This window comes from Pristiophorus japonicus, chromosome 21, assembly GCF_044704955.1.
Source record: "Pristiophorus japonicus isolate sPriJap1 chromosome 21, sPriJap1.hap1, whole genome shotgun sequence".
NCBI lineage: Eukaryota > Metazoa > Chordata > Chondrichthyes > Pristiophoridae > Pristiophorus > Pristiophorus japonicus.
The window spans coordinates 79833917-79856632 of NC_091997.1; the positions used below are offsets into that span (position 1 = coordinate 79833917).

Here is a 22716-nt window from a genome sequence, read left to right on the forward strand (position 1 = left end):
ACTTCCCCTCATCCTCCAACCATTCAGCTGTTTATCGGATCACAAGCATTTCTCAATGTTGCTCAGTTACTTGGAATTGATAGCACAGAAGCAGGCCATTCGGCCCAACTCGGTCTGTACTGGCATTTATGCGTTTATGCTCCACAACAGCCTCCTCCCGCCCTATCAGCATACCCCTCTGTTCCTTTCTCCCTCCTGTGTTTATTTAGCTTCCCTTTAAAGGCATCTGTGTTTTTCGCTGCACCCACTCCATGTGGTTACACATTACATTACGTGATCGTGACGGAGGTGCGGCAAGAGATCGGGGCGGAGGTGCGGCGAGAGACCATGGCGGAGTTGCAGCGAGAGATCGTGGCGGAGGTGCGGCGAGAGATCGGGACGGAGGTGCGGCGAGAGACCATGGCGGAGTTGCAGCGAGAGATCGTGGCGGAGGTGCGGCAAGAGATCGGGACGGAGGTGCGGCGAGAGACCATGGCGGAGTTGCAGCGAGAGATCGTGACGGAGGTGCGGCAAGAGATCGGGACGGAGGTGCGGCGAGAGACCATGGCGGAGTTGCAGCGAGAGATCGTGGCGGAGGTGCGGCGAGAGACCGGGGCCCAGGAGCGACGTGAGCGGGGCCCAGAAGAGGCGAGGGCCCAGGGGCAGCAAGGGCCAGCCCACACTGCGATGTGTGCGCGCACTGGGTCCGTGCAGCAGAGCAGGTCTCCAGTCATCTTGGTTAACCCTTGCCACTGGACCAAGACCTAGCTCTGTCAAGCCCGTGTGGTGGCTGGTGTGCAACGGCCACCCCACGTAAAAAAGTCCACACACAGGCATCTGCCACCCTTCAGGATGTAGTTCGGGATCCGGAATATTAGGTCCTTCATTGAAACACCTCTGAACTCAGCCCTTTTTGGTGTGGAAGCAAGTCATCCTCGATACGAGGGACCACCTAATACTACACAGCCTTAGAGTGAAACAAACAAGTTCTCAGCTCATCCCAACACTCTCTCCTGACCCAGCACATACTGCGTGATTGGCATTCAGCTGGTTTCTGTAATGTTCCAGTCTTCTCATTAAAATGACTACATCGTGTCACCACAGCAGAGAAGCCGAAACGTACAAGTTGCTGGTTTGTTAATATTGGCCTAAAGGTCACATCCCCAAGTTTTAATATAATATAAAAAAAAATGTTTGAGACCTCTGGGAATTGGGAATGGAATGACCTTATCTGTAAAACCTTCCGCTGGCAGCAAGTGCAGGCATTTTTCCCAGACCATATAAGGAATAACGAGTGTTACGTAACCTTGGAAACCCCGTTCCCTGCAGCTGTTTTTTTCTGTTGACGGTTTTTGATTGGTGGAATTTGCTGAAGGCAGCAAGGATTGCGAGGGGGGGGGGGGGGCGGGGGTGGGGTGGGGGGAGAGGAGAAATGATAGCCCCACCAGCAAAAAGGAAACGTTTTATTTTTGATTCGTGTTTGAACTTTTCCCACCAGTTTTTTTAATGTGTAATAGGATTCCTATTTCCTTGAGGCTGGATTTAGAATCTTTCCCTTTTTGAAAAAAACAACATAGCCCTAATAGGCTTCAAAACAATGCAAAGAAATGCAGACTGTTTCACCACTGGTGGTGATCTTTCAGAAGCGCAGTGTGTTTGTTTGGGAGGCAGGGGGTTTTCTTAAGGTTAATGAGCTGATGAATAGATGACGTAACATGCTGTCTGCAAGAGTTGTTAACCCAGCAACTCTCAGTGTCGGCGGAGGTGCGGCGAGAGATCGTGGCGGAGGTGCGGCGAGAGACCGGGGCCCAGGAGCGACGTGATCGGGGCCCAGTTGAGGCGAGGGTTCGGGACCCAGAAGAGGCAAGGGCAGCACTCTCACCTCTGAGTCAGAAGGTTGTGGGTTCAAGTCCCACTCCAGGGACTTTAACACAGCAATCCAGGCTAACGTTCCAGAGCGCTGCACTGTCGGAGGTGCCGTCTTTCGGATGAGACGTTAAATCGAGGCCCCGTCTGCCCTCTCGGGTGGATGTAAAAGATCCCACGGCACTATTTCGAAGAAGAGCAGGGGAGCTGTCTCCGGTGTCCTGGTCAATATTTATCCCTCAATCAACATAGCAAATGTGGCCATTATCACATCGGTCGAGACGTGGACTATAAACAGTAGGCGAGCAGCGGCCATGAGCTGCGTGGAGGCCACCACAAGGTACAGCGCGAGCTGGTGCAGGAGGGCAACGGCTGTGAAGAGTGACGTCATCAAGGTCCAGGACGGTGGCTGGAGTGGAGGCAGATACAGCAGCAGCGGCAAGGAGCGGGGAGGGATGTGATCAGGACCCAGGGGATGCGTGAGTTTGGGGCCCAGGGGCCCAGGGGCCCAGGGGCAGCACAGGCCAGCCCACACTGCGATATGTGTGCGTACTTGGTCTGTGCAGCAGAGCTGGTCTCCAGTTGTCTTGGGTAATCCTTGCCACTGGACCAAGACCGAGCTCTGTCAAGCCCGTGTGGTGGCTGGTGTGCAACGGTCACTGCACATTAAAAAAATCTACGCTACAGGTATCTTCCACCCTTCAGGGTATAGTTCGGGTCCTTCATTGAAACACCTGTGAACTCGTCCTTTTTTTGGCGTGGAAGCAAGTCATCCTCGTTTCGAGGGACCGCCTATGATGATGATGATGATACAGTAGGCATCTCAAAGCGCTGAAGAAGTACCACCAATGCTGCCTCCGCAAGATCCTGCAAATCCACTGGGATGATAGGCACGCCAACGTTAGTTTCTCGGCAACATCTCCAGCGTCGAAGCGCTGACAACACTCGACCAGTTCCGTTGGGCGGGTCACATCATCCACATGCCCGACACAAGACTCCTTAAGCAAGCGGTCTACTCGAAACTCCTACATGGCAAGCGAGCCCCAGGTGGGCAGAGGAAACATTTCAAGGACACCCTCAAAGCCTCCTTGATAAAGTGCAGCATCCCCACCGACACCTGGGAGTCCCTGGCCAAAGACCGCCCTACGTGGAGGAAGAGCATCCGGGAGGGCGCTGAGCACCTCGAGTCTCGTCGCCGAGAGTGTTATGTATGTAAACCTGTAATTACCATGTCTAACCACCAGAGGGCTTATCCCTTGGAGTCCCAAAGGATCCCATAATTCCTTGGGAGCACCTGTATATAAGGAGGCCTCACAGGCTGGAGAGGCACTCTGAGATCTGTAATAAAGGATTATGGTCACACTTACTTTGAGCCTGCAGTATCTAATCAGACTCTTATCCAAGACATAACAACTGGTGACGAGATGCAAATGACGGACTCCAACGCAACAATGCAGAGAACTGTGGGCATCCTGGAGAAATTTTCGGAGGGAGATGTTTGGGAAACCTTCGTGGAGCAACTTGACCAATACTTCATGGCCAACGAGCTGGAAGGAGAAGCGAACGCTGCCAAACGAAGGGCGATCTTCCTCACTGTTTGCGGGGCATCAACGTATGGCCTCATGAAAAACCTGCTCGCTCCAGCAAAACCCACAGACAAGTCGTACGATGAGTTGTGCACACTGGTCCGGGAATATCTAGACCCAAAGGAAAGCATTCTGATGGCGAGGTATCGGGTCTACATGTACAAGAGGCCAGGAAGTGGCGAGCTACGTCGCCGAGCTAAGGTGCCTTGCAGGACATTGCGAATTTGAAGGACACTTGGAGCATTTGCTCAGGGCCTTCTTTGTACTTGGCATTGGCCATGAAGTAATACTTCGCAAACTTGTGACTGTAGAGACCCCAACCTTGAGTAAAGCCATAGCGACAGCCCAGGCGTTTATCTCCACCAGTGACAATACCAAACAAATTTCTCAGTACACTAGTGCTGCTGCAAGTACTGTGAACAAAGTAACGTTGTTTTCGAATTGAAATGTATGTGACAGGACTTACACGCCTGTAGCTGCACGTCTGCAGATGACTCAGAGTCCGCTATCAAGCGTGGTGAATACAAGGCCATTAACACCTTGCTGGCGCTGCGGTTGAGCCACCTTCCCCGTTTTATTTTTATTCCAAACAGGGATGTACAATTGTTGAAGCTCATCCATGTGATCCTTAAATGTTTGCCAGTCAACCCTTTAAGTATCATTTGCCAGTCTATTCTAGCCAATTCACGTCTCATACAATTCCTTTCCTTTCCTTTCCTTTCCTTACCTTTCCTTAAGTTCAGGACCCTAGTCTCTGAATTAATTGTATCACTCTCCATCTTAATAAAGAATTCTACCATATTATGGTCACTCTTCCCCAAGAGGCCTCGCACAACAAGGTTGCTAATTAGTCCTTTCTCATTACACATCACCCAGTCTAGGATGGCCAGCCCTCTAGTTGGTTCCTCGGCATATTGGTCTAGAAAACCATCCCTAATACACTCCAGGAAACCCTCCTCCACTGTATCGCTCCCAGTTAGTTAGCCCAATCTATATGTAGATTAAAGCCGCCCATGATAACTGCTGTACCTTTATTGCACGCCTCCTTAATTTCTTGTTTGATGCTGTCCCCAACGTCTGTACACAACTCCCACCAGTGTTTTCTGCCCCTTGGTATTCCGCAGCTCCACCCATACCGATTCTACATCATCCAAGCTAATGTCCTTCCTTACTGTTGTGTTAATTTGCTCTTTAACCAGCAACGCCACCCCACCTCCTTTTCGTTCCTGTCTATCCTTCCTGAATGCTGAATACCCCTGGATGTTGAGTTCCCAGCCTTGGACACCCCTGGAACCATGTCTCCGTGATGCCAATTGTATCATATTCATTAATTGCTGCCTGTGCAATTAATTCGTCCACCTTATTACGAATACTCCTCGTATTGAGGCACAGAGCCTTCAGGCTCGTCTTTTTAACACGCTGCCTGCGCTTGATTTATGCATGCCCTCGCGGAGGTGCACCACCAGGAAGGGCTAAATCCGGTGTGCAACGTCCCTGGTTGTGACACCGGCGCGAGTTTGAGCTCCTGCCCGACCCGCCCGCCACGCAGTGACCGCCTGGGAACCCCTGGGAAATCGGGTGATCCAACAATACCGACAGCAATATGGAGAGGTAGCTAATGGACTCCTAACATCAGTGTGATTATTTTTTTCTTGTAATTCTTGCGTTGTGGTGGTGTGGGCGATGTTTTGGGAATGTTTTTGTGGGTTTTTTCCCAGGTTTTCTTTCTCCCCGGGTGTCGCTCGGAGCGCTCCCGGCCCGGCTCTTTAGCTCGGGAGTTTCCCACCCTAACGCCCCGAGAGAGGTGTACAACGCCTCCCTTAGCGCTGCCCCCCCATACTCAGGGCCCAGCTGCACAATGTTACCGACTGAGGCGCAAACTGTCCCCGGGTGCAAACTTTACCGCCCCAAAATCATCAAAGCCGAAAATCCAGTTCTCCCAGTGTCTTGACCAACATTCTTCTCTCAACCGGTACCACTAGAAAACAGATTAACTGCTCATTGTTCTTTTCTTGCTGTACCTAGAACGATGGCTGTGTTTGCTGCCGTAGCAACAATGGGTGCCGTTTACAGCCTTTCATTATATGTGAAGGGCTTTGAGCCATTTCTGAGAGATATGACGAGGTGCCACCTTAATGGCAATTCTTTCTGTCTTAACCCATTAAAGCTCTGCAGTTGCAGTAAGGCTCAATGAGGGAGTGTAATTCTTGTGAGAGGCAGCTCAGTGAGTCAGCCAGTTGTGGGTTCAAGTCCCACCCCAGGAACTTGAGCACAAAAATCTAGGCTGACGCTCCAGTGCCGTGCTGAGGGAGTGCCACCAGTGCTCACATCTTTAGCATCATAGAAGTCCTGGCCAGTATTTATCCCTCAACCAACATTAGCAAAACAGATTATCTGGTCATTATTTCATTGCTGCTTGTGGGATCTTGCTGTGCACAAATTACCTGCCGTGTTTCCTACATTACAACAGTGACTACACTTCAAAAGTGTATAATTGGCTGTAAAGCACTTTGGAACGTTCTGAGGTTGTGAAAGGCGCTATATAAATGCAAGGCTTTCTGTTTCTTCAAACTGTCTCAACACACGAATGATAAACACCGTTTGCCGTTATTGTGACAGACAAACCCGCGATGGCTGGTCTCACATCCACTACCTGTGTGAGCGATGAGCAGGCATCATGTGTATGAGTGGCACCAACTGTCCATTAATTCAGGGAACCTTTCGAATTGCAGACGGAAAATTCTGAAGACATGACGGGCGGCATTTTCGGCATGCTGCCGCCTCTGTTTCCGCCCCTGGAGGGGTGGTAATGGCGGCGATGAGCTCTTCCGGGCGGGCGGCCAACTTCTCGCGCCCCACCGGAGTTTTCGGGGTGGTTTCGGCGGCGCACGGAGCATTACCGCCCGGGAGAGGCGAGCCGGTGTGCAACGCCCCCTGGTTGTGACACCGGCTCGATTTCTGGCGCCTGTCCGACCCTTAGAGCTCCATAGCGCCCCCTGCTGGGACCGGCTGTGAAAGCGGGCGGTCCGACCTGTAGCGGCTGCAGTGAGGTAAGTAATGTCCACCTCACGTAAGGGTGATTATATTTTTCTTTTTTTTTTTGCGGTTTATGTTGTGGTGGTGTGAGCTATTTATTGGGAATGTTTTTGGTGTTTTTTTTTTAAGGTTTTTTTTCTCCCCGGGCCTCTCTCAGGACACTCCGAGGCCGGCTGTTCAGCCCAAGATTTTCGCTGGCTCAGCCGGCCTAGCGCCCTGAGAGCGGTGTGTAACGCCTCCCTTAGCGCTCCGCCCCACACTCAGGGCCCAGCGGTCCAATTTTGCTGACTGAGGCGCAAACTGTTCCCGGGCGCAAACTTTACCCCCCCCATCGCCATTACTGCCCCGAAATGAGCAGAACCGACAATCCTGCCCCAGGTGGTAACTGTAGCGAGCTCAGGAGGAACAGGGGACTTTGGGCCTCTCGTTCCCAAAGTTCTCCACCACTGTCTGGGTCTGTTGTAGACTTGTTGGTGGAGATGGGTTGCTATAATTGGTCATTAACTCCATTGACGAAGGCGAACTGCATGGACCTCGGTCTTTGTTCATCTAGCAATTCCTGTGTTCCTAAAGGGAGCTACCACAAACTGTGAATAAATTAACTGTACTAAACCATATCTTAAAACCCTTCACCAGAAACAAACCCAGAGCGCAGGAAACTGATGAGATCAGATTGTTTGCACGTTTTACACCTGACCCATTCAAAGTTGGAAAGTTAATCAGGCGGGTGTGTAAAAGAAAAAGGAAAGACTTGCATTTATAAAGCGCCTTTAATCTGTTTTTGTTATGTTGATTGAGGGATAAACATTGGCCAGGACACCAGGGATAACTCTCCTGCTCTTCTTCGAAATAGTGCCATGGGATCATTTACATCCACCCGAGACCTCAGTTTAACGTCTCATCTAAAAGACAGCACCTCTGACAGTGCAGCACTCCCTCAGTACTGCACTGGGAGTGTCAGCCTAGATTTATGTGCTCAAGTCCCTGGAGTGGGACTTTGAACCCACGTCCTTCTAACTCAGAGGCGAGAGTGAAACCCACTGAGCCACAGCTGACTAGCCAAGTTTAGGCAGCCTGCCCTCATAGTTTAACCCTCTGAGCTTTCAATTGCAAATAAAACCCAGCAGAAGGAATCGTTTGTCAGCTCCAATTCCCAGCTAGGTTTCTGTACTGTCTGGCACCAGGAGTGGCCCTGGCAAAAGCGCTGATACGCCTGGCTCGAGTCTTTGAGAGGATAAGCCAAGCCACAGAGATTGTGCTGAGATCACCCTGTGAGAGGTTTAATAGTGTGACCTTACTCTCAACTCATTAATCACCTGACTGGAACTAAACACATAGCAAATAGACTGTCTTCAGTTGAAATGCTATTCTTTATATTTACAACATGTTGGCATTTCAACTTTAACCTTTAGAAATTCCACAATCGCAGTACTGACAGACTCCAGACTGAGCCCTGATCCTTATTTACACAGTCTGTTCTGAAATCCCTAGCGTCGATCATTTAGAGAGGATGCATGGTCACATCATTCAGTAATATTAACGAGTCCCTGACTATATGTTTTTCTCTGACAGTTATCTTACTACTGAATGAGAATGATGGGTACACATTTTCACCAATTGTGCAAGAGTTCAAAATGCCGAAGGAGAAGAAGGCGTTTAATTTCAGTCCGGGGCCTGGATGAGTGCAGCTCCAACCTCACTCGGGAAGGTCGACACTATCCAGGACAAAGCAGCCCACTTGATTTGCATCTCAGCCACCACATTTGGCTAGGCCAGGAGAGCAACTGAATATCCCGTTGCTTAAGAGCGTCCTAAGAGAAGCCGCCCTACAAAAAAAGAAGAATTGGGACAACAAATGAAGATAAATTGCAAAAAAAATATTTCTTTATCAGTCACCCATAAGGGAATAAGGGGTTATGGGGAGCGGGCGGGGAAGTGGACCTGAGTCCATGATCGGATCAGCCATGATCGTATTGAATGGCGGAGCAGGCTCGAGGGGCCGTATGGCCTGCTCCTGCTCCTATTTCTTATGTTCTTATCGCACTTATCTCATGCAGTCGCTCCTTCCGTTAGCGCTCCGGGACAGCTCCGCACGGCAGTTTTCTCTGGCGGGGTCACTAGGGGACGCTACGGATGCCACGCAAAGCCAAATTTGGCTTCCGTGTTGAACCGGGGGACATTGCACACCGGCGCGATGCTCCCGGGCGATGCTCCTCAGCGCCGTCGGTGCCGCCACGCTGAATTTGCCGAGCGGCGCGAATGCCGATGCTCGCGGCTGCAAACCCTTTAGCGCCCCTGTTCCCACCCTCGCCAGGAGCGCCGTCCAATGTATATGCTTAGGTGAGCAGTGGGACATGAGAACTCACGACCTGCTGACAGGCACGAGTAAAGTTCGCTGACTCAAGCTGGCACATATGGCTCTCATTTTATCTCGTTTCCGCAATGGCCAATGTCGATTCTTCTGAAGTTATTTCGAAGCTCTTCAAGGCGATTTGAAAGGTTACCCCCAAATTTAAGATAAACTCATTTTTGGTGCATTCCTTCAGACTTTATACACAATGTAAGGCAAGAAATGTGCCTTCATATTGCTCTTTTCAAATTCATCTAGTTCCCTCACATATGGACGTTCCTAGTGCAGTAAGCATTTGAAACTCCGGATTTTATATTGAGAACAGTTCATTTGGAAAACTTAAAGGAGGAGAGGGAGAGGTAGAGAGAGGGAGAGGTTTAGGGAGGGAATTCTACAGCTTGGGGCCCAGGTAGCGGAAGGTACGACCGCCAGTGGTGGAGCGATTACAATCGAGGGTGCACCAGAGGGTGGTGAGGCTGGAGGAGTTTGCAGTGATGGGGAGGGACGAGGCTTTGGAGAGATTTGAACACAAGGATGAGGGTTTTAAATTCGAGGTATGGCCAGCGTAGGTCAGCGAGCGCCATTAAAACCTCAGGTGAAGGAAAATAAAAACATTGTTTCTAAGGCACGCTCCTTCCGTTGCCTGCGCTTGTTTTCTGCACGCTCTCGTTGCCGAGAGCGTGCAGAAAACAAGCGCAGGCAACGGAAGGAGCGTGCGGCAAACCAGACTCCCCGCCCACCCTTTCCTCCAACCACTGTCTGTCCCACCTGTGACAGAGGCTGTAATTCCTGCTTTGGACTGTTCAGTCACCCGAGAACTCACTTTTAGAGTGGAAGCAAGTCTTCCTCGATTTCGAGGGACTGCCTGTGACTGACTGAATGAGAGTAAAGGAGGCGCAGAAGACGTGGAATCCCCTGGAAGCTAAATCAAATACAACATCTGGAGAGAAAAAAAACATGGCTGGATGGAATGCAGGAAGCAGGTGCAATAATGTCGGAATATTGCTGAAAACCACTTTCGTGCAAGCAAAGTCCATGTCCGGAGGTTGCTAGAGTTGGTCAAGAAATTGAGGGGAGCCTAATTCTCTCAGAAGGTACATTCTCCCAGATCCTTGCGCTCAAGGTTTTGAGAGGCACAGAGTTTGAAAGCAAGGGGATGAGTCCCGCTACTCTGCAAAGTATTAGGGCGGGATATCCCGGTCTTTGCGCTCGGGGTTTCGCCCCGGAGCGGCGTGAAAGGCGGCGGTAAGGTCTCCAGCGCCCCGTCGCGATCCTCCGGTCGGGTTTTGTGGCGGTGCTGAGCCAGACCGTCGGGGAGAGCCACGCCCAGGTGTGCAACGCCTCTGGTTGTGACACCGGCGCGAGTTTCGAGCTCCTGCCCGACCCGTGCGCCCGGAAGTGCGCCCCGCAATGACCGCCTGGGAAGCCGGAGCAGTCCTGTGATTCCGGCAGCGGAGAGGAGGGTAAAATACTCCAAAAGTAAGTATGACTGTTTTAAGTTTTTGTTCGATTTGTGTTGCGTTGGTGTGGGCAATGTTTTAGGAAGGTTTTTATAGGTTTTTAAAGTTCTCCCCACCGGCGTCTCTCGGAGCGCTCCCGGCCCGGCTCTCGAGCTTGGGATCGCCCCATGCTAACACCCCAAGGTAGGTGTACAACGCCTCCCTTAGCGCTGTGCCCCCTGACTCAGGGCCCAGCTGCCCAATGTTACTGACTGAGGCACAAACTGATCCCGGCCGCTAACTTTCCCGCCCCGCCGCCATTATCACCCCGAAATCATCAAAGCCAAAAATCCAGCCCTGTGTGTTGGTTTAAGTGATTACACTTCACAGTGTAGTGGTCGGCTATCCAGGATGATACCCTTGTTAAACGTGAGGAGGCCATTGGCCCTGAATTTCCACGATGTCCGAAGCCCTGTTTTCGTGCAGAAGCAAACGCCATTCGCCAGCACGGAGATTTCCTGGGTGAGTTCATTTGCATATGAGCATGTGCTGGTTCTGGAATAATTCATGTGTGAAAGTGTAAGCAGCCAAACCCCCAAGGAATTTGAGTGCCACAATGGAGTGACTGTTTAAAAGCACTCGGCAAACCTCTGTCTTCAACACAGACAGATAGGTAAGGTTACAGCTATATCAACGATTTGGATGAGGGGACCAAATGTAATAGAATCCACGTTTGCTGATAATACAAAGCTAGGTGGGGATGTAAGTTGTGAGGAAGATGCAAAGAGATTTCAAAAGATATAGACAGGCTAAGTGAATGGGCAAGAACATGGCAAATGGAATATAATGTGGAGAAATGTGAAGTTATCCACTTTGGTTGCAAAAATAAAAAGGTAGAGTATTTTTTAAATGTTGAGAGATTGGGAAATGTTGGTGTTCAGAGGGACCCGGGTGGCCTTGTACACCAATCACTGAAAGTTAACGTGCAGGCACAGCAAGTGATTAAGAAAACAAATCCTATACTGGCCTTTATTACAAGAGGATTTGAGTACAAGAGCAAAGATGTCTTACTGCAATTATATAGGGCCCTGATGAGACCACACCTGGAGTATTGTGTGCAGTTTTGGTCTCCTTACCAAAGGAAGGATATACTTACCATAGAGGCAGTGCAGCGAAGGTTCACCAGACTGATTCCTGGGATGGGAGGATTGTCCTATGAGGAAAGATTGAGTAGACTAGGCCGATATTCTCTAGAGTTTAGAAGAATGAGAGGTGATCTCATTGAAACATACAAAATTCTTACAGGGCTCGACAGGGTAGATGCAGGGAGGATGTTTCCTCTGGCTGGGGAGTTTGGAACCAGGGGTCACACAGTCTCAGAATAAGGGGTCGGCCATTTAGGACTGAGATGAGGAGAAATTTCTTCACTCAGAGGGTGGTGAATCTTTTGAATTCTCTGCCCCAGAGGGCTGTGGAGGCTCAGTCTCTGAGTATATTCAAGACAGAGATCAATAGATTTTTGGATTTTAAGGGAATCAGGAATAGGGGATAGTGCAGGAAAGTGGAGTTGAGGTAGAAGATCAGCCATGATCTCACTGAATGGCGGAGCAGGCTCGAGGGGCCGAATGGCCGACTCCTGCCTCTAATACTTCTGTTCTTATGCTCTTATCTTAAATGCTCTCTCTCTCAGCTTTGCTCAAATCTCCCCAATGCCATCGCCACCACACGTCTTTATGGCCTGGCAATGAAGGTGGCACATGCGCCCACACAGGGAGAGCGATTTGGTTAGATAGTGCCGCTCGGCAAATTGAGTGTGCCGGTACCGGTGGCGCTGAGGAGTATCGCCCGGGAGCGTAGTGCCGGTGTGCAACGTCCCCAGTATCCACACGGAGGCAACATTTCATTTGCGCGACACCCTTAGCGCTCCCTGGTGACCCCACCTGAGAAAGCTGGCATGGGGAGCTGTCCCGGGGCGCCAGGGGAAGGAGTGACTGCGTGAGGTAAGCGTGAGTGATATATATCCAGGTATAACGTCTGAAATCCGGATACCTCGGGACCGAATCATAGAAACATAGAAACATAGAAAATAGGTGCAGGAGTAGGCCATTCGGCCCTTCGAGCCAGCTTCGCCATTCAATTAGTTCATGGCTGAACATGCAACTTCAGTACCCCATTCCTGCTTTCTCCATACCCCTTGATCCCCCTAGTAGTAAGGACTACATCTAACTCCTTCTTAAATATAATTAGTGAATTGGCCTCAACAACTTTCTGTGGTAGAGAATTCCACAGGTTTACCACTCTCTGGGTGAAGAAGTTTCTCCTCATCTCGGTCCTAAATGGCTTACCCCTTATCCTTAGACTGTGACCCCTGGTTCTGGACTTCCCCAATATTGGGAACATTCTTCCTGCATCTAACCTGTCTAAACCCATCAGAATTTTAAACATTTCTATGAGGTCCCCTCTCACTTTCTGAACTCCAGTGAATACAAGCCCAGTTGATCCAATCTTTCTTGATAGGTCAGTCCCGCCATCCCGGGAATCAGTCTGGTGAACCTTCGCTGCACTCCCTCAATAGCAAGAATGTCCTTCCTCAAGTTAGGAACCCAAAACTGTACACAATACGCCAGGTGTGGCTTCACCAAGGCCCTGTACAACTATAGCAACATCTCCCTGCCCCTGTACTCAAATCCTCTCGGTATGAAGGCCAACATGCCATTTGCTTTCTTAACCGCCTGCTGTACCTGTATGCCAACCTTCAATGACTGATGTACCATGACACCCAGGTCTCGTTGCACCTCCCCTTTTCCTAATCTGTCACCATTCAGATAATAGTCTGTCTCTCTGTTTTTACCAACAAAGTGGATAACCTCACATTTATCCACATTATACTTCATCTGCCATGCATTTGCCCACTCACCTAACCTATCCAAGTCACTCTGCAGCCTCATAGCATCCTCCTCACAGCTCACACTGCCAACCAACTTAGTGTCATCCGCAAATTTGGAGATGCTACATTTAATCCCCTCGTCTAAATCATTAATGTACAATGTAAACAGCTGGGGCTCCAGCTCAGAACCTTGCCGTACCCCACTAGTCACTGCCTGCCATTCTGAAAAGTACCCATTTACTCCTACTCTTTGCTTCCTGTCTGACAACCAGTTCTCAATCCATGTCAGCACCCTACCCCCAATCCCATGTGCTTTAACTTTGCACATTAATCTCTTGTGTGGGACCTTGTCGAAAGCCTTCTGAAAGTCCAAATATACCACAAGAGTTCCCCGTTGTCCACTCTACTGGAAACATCCTCAAAAAATTCCAGAAGGTTTGTCAAGCATGATTTCCCTTTCACAAATCCATGCTGACTTGGATCTATCATGTCACCTCTTTCCAAATGCGCTGCTATGACATCCTTAATAATTGATTCCATCATTTTACCCACTACCGATATCAGGCTGACCGGTCTATAATTCCCTGTTTTTTCTCTCCCTCTTTTTTTAAAAAGTGGGGTTACATTGGCTATCCTCCACTCGATAGGAACTGATCCAGAGTCAATGGAATGTTGGAAAATGACTGTCAATGCATCCGCTATTTCCAAGGCCACCTCCTTAAGTACTCTGGGATGCAGTCCATCAGGCCCTGGGGATTTTTCGGCCTTCAATCCCATCAATTTCCCCAACACAATTTCCCGACTAATAAGGATTTCTCTCAGTTCCTCCTCCTTACTAGACCCTCCGACCCCTTTTATATCCGGAAGGTTGTTTGTGTCCTCATTAGTGAATACCGAACCAAAGTACTTGTTCAATTGGTCCGCCATTTCTTTGTTCCCCGTTATGACTTCCCCTGATTCTGACTGCAGGGGACCTACGTTTGTCTTTACTAACCTTTTTCTCTTTACATATCTATAGAAACTTTTGCAATCCGCCTTAATGTTCCCTGCAAGCTTCTTCTCGTACTCCATTTTCCCTGCCCTAATCAAACCCTTTGTCCTCCGTGCCGGATTTTGGGTTTTGCCGGATTTCGGACCTTGCCGCTCGCCGAAATGTCCGGTATTCGAACAATTCCGTTTTTTGGAAATCCCGGATTCGGGACGTCGCACCTGGATTTATTATTTTGCGATTTAACTGTATTTGGGGCGAGTAATGTATCGGGAATATTTTTTGTGAAATTTGTTCTGATTTTTTTTTTGGAGGGAGGCCTCTCTTAGGGCGCTACTAAAGCGGCCCTTTAGCTCGAGATTTTCAGTTGTTCACCCGGCCTAGCTACCTGAGAGAAGTGTGGGACACCTCCCTCAGAGCTCCTCCCCACTCTCAGGGTGCAACATCTGAATTTTGCTGGGCCTGGCGCCAAAAATTTCCTGGCACTAAATTTAACGCCCGCCCGACATTAGCGCCTTAGGAATGCTCGAACCGAATTTCTCGCCCAGAGTGTTGGAAGAAGGAGAACAGGGAGGTTCTCGGAGGAAGACCTTGATGTTTAAATGTTTAACATCATGAGGTATTTAGATAGAGTAAATAATGGCGGAAGGCTGGATAAGCAGAGTTCACAGATTTAAGGTGATTGGCAGCAGAACCAGAGGTGAAGTGTGGAAACATTCTTTTTACGCAACGAGTGGTTAGGATCTGCTGCCTGATAGGGTGGTTGGGTCAGACTCAATAGAAGCCTTCAAAAGGACAATTGGATAAATACTTGAAGGAGATAAAATTACAGCGATATGGAGAGAGCGGAGGAGTGGGACTGACTGGGCCAACACAGTCTCGATGGGAGGAATGGCCTCCTTCTGTGCCTATACTATTCTACGATTCTATGTCCTCTTGCAAGAGGTGCAACAAAGGAGACACAGCTGGAACTATGGGTCCTCTCATCATCATAGGCGGTCCCTCGAACGAGGACGACTTGCTTCCACAAGAGCTCACAATGAAGGATCCAATGTTCCACTCCTGAACTCTGTTTTGTATGTATAATATATGTATGTACCCTGTACACTCAATGTACAGTTACATAAGACCACTGAATGTATCTCCACACTGTATACACTATGCCTGTACCACCAGAGGGTGCAACTGGTGGAGACCTAGTTACCTGTACACATCAGGTAACCAGGTATAAAAGCGAGCTCACCTTACTGTACCCTCATTCAGGAGCTGCAATAAATGGACTAAGGTCACATAGTTCAATACCTTACCTCATGGAGTCATTATTAGAGTGCTTACAGGCACAATAAACTCCAATCGAGGGGGTGGAAGATGCCTGTGCATGGATTTTTTTAACATGTGGTGACCGTTGCACATCAGCCACCACATTGGCTCGACAGAGCTAGGCCTTTACACAGTGGCAAGGGTTAACCAGGATGACTAGAGACCAGCTCTGCTGCACTGACCTAGTGCACATACATATCGCAGTGTGTGTCCTTAAAGCCTGATACAGCAGCAAACCATGGGACACGGAGAGAGGTGGAACTGGAACTGTCGGCCATCTCTTATATTGCGCACAGTGCTGAGGGTCAGACCTAGTGGGCCCCTGGCCTGAGCCAAGCTGCCGAATTCTCCCGGCCTGGTCACATTGCTGCTACTGCTCCTCTGCCATTATAGAAGCGTGGTGTGATGTGCCCATGGGGAACAGCAACCCTTGCCCCCAGCTTGAGCAGAGTGTGGGTCTGGGGGCCGAGGGAAGTCGAGGTGTTTTTCTGGGAAGAGAGGAAAGTAAAGTGAAGTTCAGATGTCAATGATTAAAAATGCAAAGGAAGAGGTTAAGAAAGGTCGATCAGAAAAAACAAGACTTGCATTTATATAGCGCCTTTCCCGACCACCGGACATCTCAAAGCACTTGCAGCCAATGAAGGACTTTTGAAGCGTAGTCACTGTTGTAATGTGGGAAACGCAGCAGCCAACTTGCGCACAGCAAGCTCCCACAAACAGCAATGTGATAATGACCAGATAATCTGTTATGTTGGTTGAGGGATAAATATTGGCCAGGTCACCGGGGATAACTCCCCTGCTCTTCTTCGAAATAGTGCCGTGGGATCTTTTACATCCACCTAAGGGGGCAGACGGGGCCTCGGTTTAACGTCTTATCCAAAAGACGGCACCTCCAACAGTGCAGCACTCCCTCAGCACTGCACTGAGAGTGTCAGCTTAGAATTTGTTGTGTGCTTAAATCCCTGGAGTGGGACTCGAACCCACAACTTTCTGATGTGGAGGCGAGAGTGCTACCCACTTGTGATATATTCACAGAACACAGCACACACAGCTTCCTACATGGCAGGCAGCTCTCTCGGAAGCCTCCGGAAACTGCCTGGTTCTGTTTAATTATTAACTCTGCAGTTGCAGTACACAATACGTCCACATCCACAGTGTGGAGCTACAAACATTACAAGCTTACAGACATTACACCACTGAGCCACGGCTGACGAATAAGCGATCGTCTCCGCTGCTTGCCAATTCGGAAGTGCTAGACCTGGGGTTTTTTGCGTGTAAAGTAACAATGATTACAGCAGTGGCGATAACCCAGGAATCTTGTACAGGTAGAGTGATGCTACGTAAATGAACCCTGAGGGACTTCAACCGGCCTTACATTAGCACTGCTGAAAATATCAAGGACATTTATGTGCAGCACATACCGACTTAATGTGTTAAAACGCAAGTTTCCTCGATCTCTTTGGCATAATGTCATAACTATGGCGTTAATGTCAAAGATTGCAAGGAATTTTACCCCCCTCCACTCCAACCCACACACACACATTCTGTTTGCACAATGTTGTTATAGGTTTTGGAAAACATAGGCCGGGAATTTTCTCGGATCTGTTCCCGCTCATTCACCATAACTTCACTGCGAAAGTGACAGAAACCCGCATCTCTGGCGCAGTAATGGCAGCGGAGCAGGAACAGCATCAAGATAGTTCACCGGCTACAGTCTTCAATGGGAAAATCTGCGGTCTTATGCAACAGAATCAATAGTCTCCAGTAGAAGAATGTATAGCCTTCAGTGGGAGAATGTATAGCCTTCAGTGAGAGATCGTCCAAATACGAATTAGAAACCTCATGTAACTGCGCCTCTAATTACATCCAAATGCAAATCCCGATTCAATAAATATGTACATTCCGCAGTCATGTGGGAAAAGTGAAATTGAAAGAAGAAAGAAATAGTTGAAAAGAGCGAGTGGAAGGAAAGATTTACTGGCCCGCAAATGCGCTCAATGTCTTTAGTGGGACTTCAGTTTGACGGAGGAAATCTTGTTATATTCTCACCAATTTTCCGTCTTCACAATTATCCACCAAAGTTATTCCAGGGGAAAGCCTTGTGCAAGATATCGCCTCACTCCACTGACCATTAACCACATTGCCCTCCTATTTAACATAAGTTAACCTCACAGCCCATGAAAGATTAAATGACATGTCTATTATTTGTCGTACGTACATATTCCCATACATGTTAATAATAGAATCATACAATCTTACCACACAGAAGGAGGCCATTGAGCCCATCCAGCCTGTGTTGGCTCTTTGGTAGAGCTATCCAATTAGTCCCACTCTCCTGCTCTGTCCCCATAGCTCCTCAAATTCTTCTAATTCTCTTTAGTATCTGGTTCCACAGCACAGCCCTTTCACACAGTGCCATCCAGAGCATAACAACTCGTGTAAAAAATTTTCTCCTCATCTCGTTTGCCGTACTGTGTATGCAAGACAGAAATATGGTGTCTCTTGATTATCCACCAATTTTACTTATTCACTGGTGTAAGGGCCTGATCCATGTATTAGCTGTGCCTCAGTGGGTAGCACTCTCACATCTGAGTCCGAAGGTTGTGGGTTCAAGTCCCACTCCAGGAGCTTGAGCACATTAATCTAGGCTGACACTCCAGTGCAGTGCTGAGGGAGTGCTGTACTGTTGGAGGTCTTTTGGATGAGACATTAAACCGAGGCCCCGTCTGCCCTCTCAGGTGGATGTAAAAGATCCCACGACACTATTTCGAAGAAGAGGAGGGGAGATACCCCCGTTGTCCTGGCTAACATTTATCCCTCAATCAACATAACAAAAAAAACAGATTATCTGGTCATTATCACATTGCTGTTTGTGGGAGCTTGCTGTGTGCAAATTGGCTGCCGCGTTTCCCACATTACAACAGTGACTGCACTCCAAATGTACTTCATTTGCTGTAAAGCGCTTTGAGACGTCCGGTGGTCATGAAAGGCGCTATATAAATGCAAGCCTTTCTTTCTTCTTTCCTCTATGGTGGATAATGGAGGTTCCTCTCTACTTTCACCAAGTTCCGCTTGACCCACGCTGACCTACATTGGTTCCGGGTTCCTCAACGCCTCAAATCTTAAATTCTCTTTATGGCCGCACCCCTCCCTCTGTCCTGGAGATTCCTGGGTCCTGTTCCATTAGTGTGAGCATGGCAGAGCGAGCGGGAGCTCTGCTCACTTTGACCCAGGTCGGAGACGCCCTCCCAATCCTGACCACTCTGCACCTTGTAAGGAATCGTGGATCGGAAGAAATAGTCTGGTGCCAGTTCCCCAGTTCAGCAGTCTGTTTAAGTTGAGGACACAGAAGGATCCCAGTCATATCAGGAAAAGAGTTGTACAGAGGTCAGAGGTCAGAGAGAGAAAAACAGACCTTCAAGGTCTAGCTATGGCGATAAGGGATTTAGTAAGGAGCCTTAAAGCTAAGCAAGCTGTCTCTTGGAAGGGCAACAAGACAGAGATAATGAAGAAACCCTGTGATTGGACAATTGAATGGGTAAAAAAATGATTGATGCAAGGAATCCACCGGCCCGCCAAAATAAGGTATAAAAATGGGCAACCGAGAAATAAAAACAGGCGGACTGAGGAGAGGGTTTCGTCAAGGTGGGTCTCACATGGGCTTCGGCCTAACACCTTGGTCAAGCTCAAACCTCTGAGGTGGACCCCAGGCTGGCTTGGCCTAACACTTCTGCCAGCTTGGGATCTGCTCAGAGACCACCGCTCTGTCTCAACGTCCATCTGTTCCGGTCCGGGGCGGTACATCGTTCTCATGTGTCACGGATTGTATGTCTACTATATCTAACTCAATCGCATGTTGTATCTGATTATGCTGAAAACTGCCGCTCTTTAATAAAACGCCTTACAACTCCTAAGACCCGTTTGGGTAATCTGTGTGTGTAACCTGTGATCCAAACCTGAAGTCTTCCTGAGGTCTAACTGGGCCCAAGAAACATTTTTTTTTTAAAGCCTTTGGGCCAGACTTTCTCGAAAGGCTGAGAAGAACCAGCTAACCTTTGGTGAAAAAAGCTGTTGAGAATTTCCATTTTAAAGTTTAAAGTAAGTAAAACTAATCACCCGGCAAGAAAATGGGCATTGCACACTCATTGTCGGTGGTTTGCTCGGCGGCTAAGCGCAAAGTTAACAATATGGGCGGTCGTTACCGGAATGGACGGTAAGTAGTAAAATTTAGTTCCAGGCTGCGGTTGGGCCTAGGGAGGGAGAAAATTATTTTTTTTAATTTTCATTAAAAAAAAATGTACAAAGCATTCCCAAGACAGTTTTAACCCGAATCGCCGTGTTAAAATTATAAAAAAGTAATTAAATAATCATTAACTTATCTTTCTTTGCAGGGCACCCCGCTTACCGCCCTGTTTAAACAGCTTTTACAGGGCGGGTCTCTCGGCGATCTGGACGCCGGCGGTTGAGGCCAAACTTACGTCCTGGCGGTTGTTCTCGGTGTTGCACGTGGGCGGTCTGGTCCCGGTGGGCGACTTCAGATGTGGGCGATACCAAGGAAAAAACTTACCTGAAAACTCTCGCCGGGCGGAAAACCGGCTGTACCGCCGAGAAAATCGTCAACAATGAAGCCAAAAGTCTGGCCCATTGTCTCCCACTGGAACCAACTCCAACTGAAGAAGGTAATTGATCCTGCTGGGTTTGATGACCTTATTCCAGTCAATATTTCGGACCTTCAAAGGCCTCAAAGGGACTCTCGTCAAGTGTCAACTGATATGAGTTTTGCTGAGGCCTTCCAAGGGAGGGGTTTCCTGATGTAGCCCACAAGCTATGCCTGGCATGGCCCACTTGATGTTCAGAGGGTGGGCAGATCAGCCGTGCCTTCACCGTACTGCCGCCCCACCGAACAAAATTTAACGGCCAAGTCTAAACCAAGTTCTGGTCTATATTATGCTTTCCCTGGGCGGAAATAAGACTTGCAACCAAGAGTGTAACATAGCCAAGTAACGATACAAAGATGGGAGGAAAAGCAATGTGTGAGGAGGACAGAACAAATCTGCAAAAGGACATAGACAGGCTAAGTGAGTGGGCAAAAATTTGGCAGATGGAGCATAATGTTGGAAAGTGTGAGGTCATGCACTTCAGCAGAAAAAAAAACAATTATTATTTAAATGGAGAAAAATTGCAAAGTGCTGCAGTACAGCGGGACCTGGGGGTACTTGTGCATGAAACACAAAAGGATAGTATGCAAGTATAGCAAGTGATCAGGAAGGCCAATGGAATCTTGGCCTTTATTGCAAAGGAGATGGAGTATAAAAGCAGGGAAGTCTTGCTACAGTTATACAGGTGAGGCCACACCTGGAATACTGCGTGCAGTTTTGGTTTCCATATTTACGAAAGGATACAGTTGTTTTGGAGGCAGTTCAGAGAAGGTTCACTAGGTTGATTCCGGAGATGAGGGGGTTGACTTATGAGGAAAGGTTGAGTCGGTTGGGCCTCTACTCATTGGAATGTAGAAGAATGAGAGGTGTTCTTATCGAAACGTATAAGATTATGAGGGAGCTTGACAAGGTGGATGCAGAGAGGAGGTTTCCACTGATGGGGGAGACTAGAACTAGGGGGCATGATCTTAGAATAAGGGGTCGCCCATTTAAAACTGAGATGAGGAGGAATTTCTTCTCTCTGAGGGTTGTAAATCTGTGGAATTCGCTGCCTCAGAGAGCTGTGGAAGCTGGGACATTGAAAAAATTTAAGACAGGAACAGACAGTTTCTTAACCGATAAGGGGATAAGGGGTTATGGGGAGCGGGCAGGGAAGTGGAGCTGAGTCCATGATCAGATCAGCCATGATCTTATTGAATTATGGAGCAGGCTCAAGGGGCCGAATGGCCTACTCTTGCTCCTAATTCTTATGTTTTATGTAACCTCTCACAACCCAGGCATTTTGGGGCCTACCTCTGTAACCTTCTCCAGCCCTGCACTCACCCGCCACCACCCCTCCCCATCCAAACACTGTCCCACTTAATCTGGCCTCACCTTCTTTGGCTCGGCATCTTCTTTTTCACGTCTGTGAAGCACCTTGAGACGCTTCTCTATGTCGAAGTGCAAAATGCTGCCTTGGATCACTCTTTGCAACAGCCCTGGGGCACACACACACAGACTCGGGACAGAGATACTCCTTTTAAACATGTTTCATTAGAATGTACAAGCATAGGTCACATCAACATGCATTCAAAAGGCAACCAGCACAAATACTTAATACAGCTAGTTGCGATTATCACATTTGCCCACCAATGGAACAGGCCATTATTGACATTCCATTTGATCGGTTATGCTTTCTGAACAACATTAATCAAATCCATATTACATAGCATAAAGTTTCCACATAGTCAGCACGAGTCAATAGCCCGTGCTCGAGCTGCACTCCGCTTCGCGATATCGTCAAGAAAAGCAACATCATGGTGCCTCCGCTGACTGGGGCGGGGGCAGGGGGCAGGCAGGGTATGGGCAGGGGGCGGGGGCAGGCAGGGGGTGGAAGCAGGGGACAGGGGTGGGGGCAGGGAACGGAGGCAGGCAGGGGGCAGGGACAGTGGATGGTGGGCAGGTGCATGGGGCAGGGGGGAGGTGGGCAGGGGGCGGGGACAGGCAGGGGCATGGGCAAGGTGTGGGCTGGTCAGGGGGCGTGGGGAAGGGAGTGATAAGGAATGTAAGCTGCAAACTCTTTCAACCAGGCACATTCACTTCAGGGAGCCATAAAGGGCTTCCAACTCTGGTTGGAAGTATTCCTGAAGGAACAGCAATATATTTTCAAGTAAGGATGGTGTGTGACTTGGAGGGGAACGTGGAGCTGGTGGTGTTCCCATGCGCCTGCTGCCCTTGTCCTTCTCGGTGGTAGAGGTGGCGGGTTTGGGAGGTGCTGCCGAAGAAGCCTTGGCGAGTTGCTGCGAGTTCTGAAGTTGCTAATGTCAATGTTTGGACCAAAGGGTGGCAGAGTGCATGGGAAGAAGATGAGTTATTGCGGTCAGTGATCTTGCAATTTCTGTGCAGGAAGCCATGCTCAAAGGCATGAGTTGGAGATTGTAGCCCCTGTTTTCTTTTCTCCATCCCCACAAGGGTGTCTTCCCAGCCAGTCTGCAGGACAGAGGAATAATTGCCCCCACCACCACCATCAGTGTTCCTGAGGTTTACCTTAAATGTGCTTGCAGTACGAGGTCAGAACAGAAAGGTCAAAGCTGCAAAGCGTGAAGTGACAAACAGATAGATCAGGAG

General features: G+C 48.9%; 1 long non-coding RNA gene across 1 annotated transcript in view; it reads left to right on the forward strand.

Moving 5' to 3' along the window:
* LOC139233732 (uncharacterized) overlaps positions 1–22716 on the forward strand; it is a 66535-nt gene that overhangs the window by 43328 nt on the left and 491 nt on the right. The window contains exon 2 of the long non-coding RNA XR_011588205.1: positions 19843–20130. This is a non-coding gene — a long non-coding RNA (uncharacterized lncRNA). The remainder of the gene's footprint in view (positions 1–19842; positions 20131–22716) is intronic.